This window comes from Lactuca sativa, chromosome 1 (genome assembly GCF_002870075.4).
Source record: "Lactuca sativa cultivar Salinas chromosome 1, Lsat_Salinas_v11, whole genome shotgun sequence".
Taxonomy (NCBI): Eukaryota; Viridiplantae; Streptophyta; class Magnoliopsida; order Asterales; family Asteraceae; genus Lactuca; species Lactuca sativa.
This window is the reverse complement of record NC_056623.2, coordinates 250,932,969-250,939,645: the sequence shown is the minus strand read 5'-3', so window position 1 is coordinate 250,939,645 and position 6,677 is coordinate 250,932,969.

Genomic DNA, 6,677 nt, shown 5'->3' with positions numbered 1-6,677 from the left:
GTTTTTAGTTTTTGGAACATTCATGTGAGTTGTGTTATTAGGTAGGAAAAGTTTAAATGTATCTAGGAAAATTTTGTAGAGCAATATAATTGGTAAAAATACGAAAGATCACGATTATCTTGGAATTCTTTCTCATGTTTATTTAGTTTTTGGAACATCCAAGTGAGTGAAGGTGGTATCAATTTAAAATTATTTATGAAACTTGTACAGCAAAATAAATGGTAAAAATCTGTAGTGGAAAAGATTAGAACCTGAGATCTCATAGCTAAAAGGAATTCTTAAAATGAAATCTACCAACTTGATCTACAAGATTGTCTTTGAACTTATTTTGAATAAACGCAATATATATGCTAATAAACACGGTAGTTGGGCATTTCTAAAATTGACCAACTTATTTTGTAACATCCATATCTATAAGGCCTTCAAAATTTAAAAAACTCAAATTTAGATTTTCTATTACAAGTTATGATAGGTCAAAGGCAGTTTAAAAGTCAAAATTAGTGAAAAACCCCCAAATTGAAGGCCCTAGAGGCTGAATTTCGAAATTTTTTTTGGCCAAACCGCCTTCGGCAGTTTGCCACGACGTAGATCTCGAAAAAATACGAAACTTTAAAAAAAACGTCACCTCGATCCGAGGTCCGAGTCAAAAGATATAGCCTTTCAAAGTTTTTAGATGAAAACACAAAAACTTTCTATACTTGAACTTGTTTCCTTCTGAGCAAAACGTACACAGATACATATGAAGTTACTATCAGTCCATGTTTTTCATTTTAATGTACATTCTACCCTTTTAATTTATTATTTTAACATCCACGCCTTGCATTTGAAAAAAACCTCCGTTTTCAAGTGTGGCTCATTCTTCAGTAACTTAGTAATTCGACCATGCATCAGACGTATTTCAGACCTTCTTTCCGCATACCACTGATCCTTTTGATGGTGAGCTCGAAATGTTCTTTCTCATCTGATGCTATAGATTTGTTTTAAAACAAGGAGATGACACACTTTCTAGCCAATTCTGAATGTATAATACAACATATTAAACATCGTGTTGCAACTTTTTTGGTTGTTTCTCATGTATAAATTTTTAAAACCAAGCCACTATCCCTGTTTGTTGCTTACACTGAACCTTATCTCACCCATACATATATTTATATATTTCAACCGTTTGATCTGTTGCATTAATTCAAAATCTGGGACAGTTTAGACCCAGGGGTATTTTGGGAAAAAAAACTTTCCTATCCTAATTTTCTAATTTTTTCTGTAAGGTTAGTATTTCTTTTCAGTCGGTATAAGTAGGGTAATATTTTTATGTTTTAAAATAAGTTTTTTCATTCCCGTTTCAAAAAAAAAGGTATGTAATTAACCAACTTTATTCCAGAAAAACGTTTGTCTCCTGTTCTACTTTTATTCTTCCTATTTGGTTTCTGCTTTCTTCCTCTCCAGTACCTTGGAGATTAAGTATTATTTCCATATAAGAAAACGTACAGACCCTAACCTGAAGTAACTATCAGTCCAGCATTTTCAGTTTATTATGCATTCTACCCTTTGCATGGCATTTTACTACAACTTCAGCTCATTAGCACTTTATGTCATCATAACATAGAAACAAACATTTGATGATCAGATCCAAATATGTGTTGGATCAGGTCCCACACTTTATTCAATAGATATGAGACTATTTATAGCTAGTACATGCTAAAGAGGGGAAGCATGCTACATATACCACATGTATGAACTCCAGCAAAACCGCCAATCTTCCTGGCACCTCTTCGGCTCTCCTCTACCGTCGCCAACACCACCCATTATTATGGATGAAACATATTTCTTGATTATATGATTTGTGGGTTTATACAAAACAAAATTGAATTTTTTGTATATGAAAGTATATATAGATACCTATATATACATTTTAGGTTGTGGGTTTTGTTTCTTTACATAAGCCTTGAGTTAATTACCAAAATATAGAGTTATCCCGATGTAATTATCATGAAATGTACATTATTTTAACAATTATTCACCTTAGTTTATGGGTTTTGTTTCTTTACATCATCTGTGAGTAGTGGATATCAAATTCCATATGAAATTAGTCATACAATATGCAATATTTTAAGAGTTATAGCATGTTACTTCTGTTTTCAAACCATAATCTTAACTATATTATAAAGCATTTTCAACAAATCTTCAAATTTAAGAGGGACAAATTATAAGGCTTCATGTACATACCTTTAATGCAAATACTAGAAACATTTGTTTAAAAACTTACTTTAAATAACGTCTGTTAAGTAGGTAAATTAAGGAGTAATCTTTAAAATTTAAAATGCAAACCTTTTGTTGCGGCCTTTTGGTAAAATAAAAAACCTTGAGTACGTAGTTATGTACTTGGAGACTTGGAGTACAGACTTCGTATGTGTGGGTAGGTGCCAAGTCTAACGAAGATATTAATGCACCATCAGTTTCATATTTCATGTACTAGAAAGTATACATATACTTCATATTACCTATTTAATTTTATTTCCATGATATTTTGTGTGTTGTTCTGTAATATGTGGAATATTCATTTCGTTCATACCTTAAGGCTATAAAATTATCTGCAATCATACAGATTGACAAAATTGTATTTTACTTTTCTTTTTTCTGGTTTTAGCTCCACGTCAATCTTGGAATGCATTTGTATATTTATTGAAACCTGAATGTGTGCTTTCAAACTCAAAATTATATTCAACAACATCACATCATCTTCTACCTTTGGGTCATGTAGACGGACTTGAGGTTTGAAAAAATCATCCAAAAGGGTATGCTCAATTTTTTTCTAAAGTATAACCGCTCAGTTATTGAACTGTGAAAATTATCTAGATGCGGATATTGAATTGTGTATTTTAATAATGCTTATAACCATATAGCTGTTGGGTTTTGAGCATTCTAACACTCCTATGGTGTACATGCAACCCTATAAACCTTGGATCTATGTTTTCTCTATTATACATGCAAATAAGAACTTTCCAAGGCTTTAATCCTAACTAGCATATTATGATGTTCTTAATCTACAAAGTACTAGTTAGAGGACATACCTTTTGATGTAGCTTGATGTCTTCAAGCTTTAAGAGCTTAGCCCCAATAGTGTGGAAGCCTCAAGTGGAATCACAAATCACCAAGACACCTTGGAAGACTTTAGAGAATATGAATACTTGGTTCTCTCTTAGTAAAATCGGCTAGCCCTCTTAGTGTATCCACACTAGTACCCATTTCACCAACCAAAGACATCTTTATATAGTATGGAGGATTAGGGTTAAACCCTAATACCCATGACCTTTCATTTCCTAGGATCCATGGGTTAAACACTCCATGGACTATCCATGAAAGCTTAGCCCAACCTAAATGAACTTGGCCCATTCCATATATATAAGAGTCCATATTTAATTAGTTCCTTTTGATCACTTAATTAATTATAAATTAATTCTTGATCAATACTAATTAAATAATATGATTCCATATTAATATATTAGAACTTATAATATATTAATATTAATCATAAACATACTATTCTCAAAAGATTATCCATATAAATTGTGTCGGTGAAGTGCAACCCAAATGGACCATGCCGGGTCGGGTCAAGTACATACCAAATATAGTTATGGACTTAGACATTAATCCAACAATAGCATGGACGAAAGAAGTTGTAGTAAAAAAAGAGAGTTCACTACATTTGACAAACACATTCACAACTCTTAAAGGTGTTTAAGTTAGACTCAAGGGAGTGATGATGAGCACCACCTAAACGCCCAACCTTTACAGAGGAGAGTGCCTTGCTAGTAAGCGACGGAGGAAGCCATTTTTCTGGTGCCATGGTGTTTCACCTTATGCTAATTATTGACTTTTGAAGGTTTACTAAAATTATTGACTTTTGAAGGTTTACTAAACTGTTTTGGTACTTCAAAACCTATTTTAGATGGTGTAATGTTTATGCTAATCCATTTACAATGACAATTATCAAAAATTACAATTTTTAAGAGTAATTTATGATTCTTGAAATGTTCATATTCATGTTCTTGAACTTATGAATATTAGATGATCATAGGAATTGTTTGTAACCTACTTCATAGTTTAATTCATGATCATAATGTGTTTTAATGGAGTCGATAACTTGTTATCAAGTTATGGAAAACCAAAGGTCACACTTTAATAAAATCCATTAAAATAACACAAGAGTTATAAAATTGAAGAGTCTTCATTTTTAATACTCAAATCAATCATAAGTTATGAGAAATGAATAGTTTTGAAAGTTTTCAAAAATTGGCCTCATGTTTTGGAACAAGTAAAGTAATAATTAAAACTTTAGTTCCAACCCTTAGAATTTTAAAAGTTAAAATTCAACCCTTATACTTTATAATATTATAAATTAATAATATATATGTATAAGTGTTGGATAAGGTGTCTATGTCCATAACTATTTCAGTGTTGGTCAAAGAATTAATTCCAAATTAATTATTTGATCAAACTAATAAAATAATATTATTAATATATTAGAACTTATAATATATTAATAATCTCCAAGTGTTATTCCTCACATTTAGTCTATCCAATTGCATGGTGCCATGCAACCCAAATGGACCATGTCGGGTCGGGTCAAGTACTGACCAGAAATAGTTATGGACTTAGACACCTTATCCAACAACAACATCATATGCACTTGGAAGACTTAGAGAGAAACACCACACTTCTAAAATCGGCTAGCCCTTTCTCTATTCACCCATAGTGCCGATTTTGCCAAAGAATATGATCTTATATAGTTGTTACAATTAGGGTGTCTAAGTCCATAACTTATTTGGTATATACTTGACCCGACCCGGCATGGTCCATTTGGGTTGCATCTCATCCAAACTATTTATGGATAATTTTATGAGAGTTATACACATATGTTTATTAATATATTATAAATTATAATATATTAATATGAAGTTATGTTATTTAATTAGTATTAGTCTTAAATTAATTATGAATTAATTTTGAGATTAAAAAGGAAGACTAATTAGATTATGGGCTATTGGTTTTATATGGTGTGGGCTAACACTCATTTGTTAATGGGCTAGGCTTTGATGGAAGTCCATGGATGATCCATGGAGCTGTTAACCCATGGATCCTTGGAAAAGGAAAGGTCATGGGTTATTAGGGTTTCACCCTAACCATGTACACTATATAAGCATGCTTATGGTGCATGAAATGGAAACTAGTGAACTAGTGTGTGTGTGCTTGTGTGTGGCCGAAAATACAAAGTGTATATACTCTCTCAAAGTTTTCCAAGAGTTTGTGGTGTTTTGTGATTCCATTTGAGGCATTCACACTATTGGTGCTTGGCCCTCAAACTCCTCAAGAACCAAACTCATCAAAAAGGTATGTAATCTCTTCTAACTTTTTATGTTGAAATGTTCCCCATCCCATGTTAGATAGGTTATAAACCTTGGAAAATTATTATTTTGCATGTATTTAGACAAACATAGATCCAAGGTTTATTAGGGTTGCATGCACACTTAGGAAGTGTTAGATTGCTCAAAACCCAACAGGAGCATCTTATGGGTTTTAGCCCAACTTGACAATCCATTGAGCATTAGCCCACTATACAAGTATGGATGATTTACACAATCAACCCATATATTTAATGTTGGGTATGTACTTGACCCGATGGTGCATGGTCCTTTTGGGTTGCCTTCACCAAAGCAACTTGATTGGAGAAATAAATAGAGAGAGAGAGAGGTTATTATGATTTATTAATATGTTATAAGAATAATATATTAAAGGAGAAATCATATTTGTTTAATTAATATTGGTCAATAATTAATTAAGAATTAATTTTGTGATCAAATGAACTAGAGGGGCTGAATTGTAATTATGTGATAGTTACAAAATAGGGTAAGGATTATCCTAAGAATAGGTTGGACGAATTTAAGGTGATAAGGCCTTAGAATTAGACCATGATAAGGATTCAAGGCTTATCTTATGGGTTGCTTGGTGAGCAAGCAACTAGATAAGGATAAGGACTGAAACCCTATCTCTACACCTATATAAACCCCCTTTGGCTCATGATTTCGTCCAGACCTTCCCAAGGCTTCTTAGGGACGAATTCTTATACCTTCCCTCTCTCCTCTCTCTTTATACCTTCTCCATTTGCTCTTGGTGTTTGTAAGCCATTAGAGGAGTGACACTTGTGACTCTTGTTGGATAAGGTGTCTAAGTCCATAACTATTTCGGGTCAGTACTTGACCCGACTCGACATGGTCCATTTGGGTTGCATGACACCATGCAATTGGATAGACTAAATGAGAGTAATACCACTTGGAGATTATTAATATATTATAAGTTCTAATATATTAATAATATTATTTGATTAGTTTGATCAAGAATTAATTTAGAATTAATTAAGTGATCAAAGGATAACTAATTAAATATATGGGTTGATTATGTAAATCATTCATATCTTGTATAGTGGGCTAAGAGGCTCCATGGATTATCAAGTTGGGTTCCACCCATAGGATGCTCCATGGATGCTCCATGGGAGTTATAAACCCATGGGTCATGGAAATGAAGAGTCATGACACATTAGGGTTTACATGGTGTAACCCTAGATGTGTCAACACTATATAAGAGTCCCATTCTCCACAAAATCGGGTACACATAAGAAACTA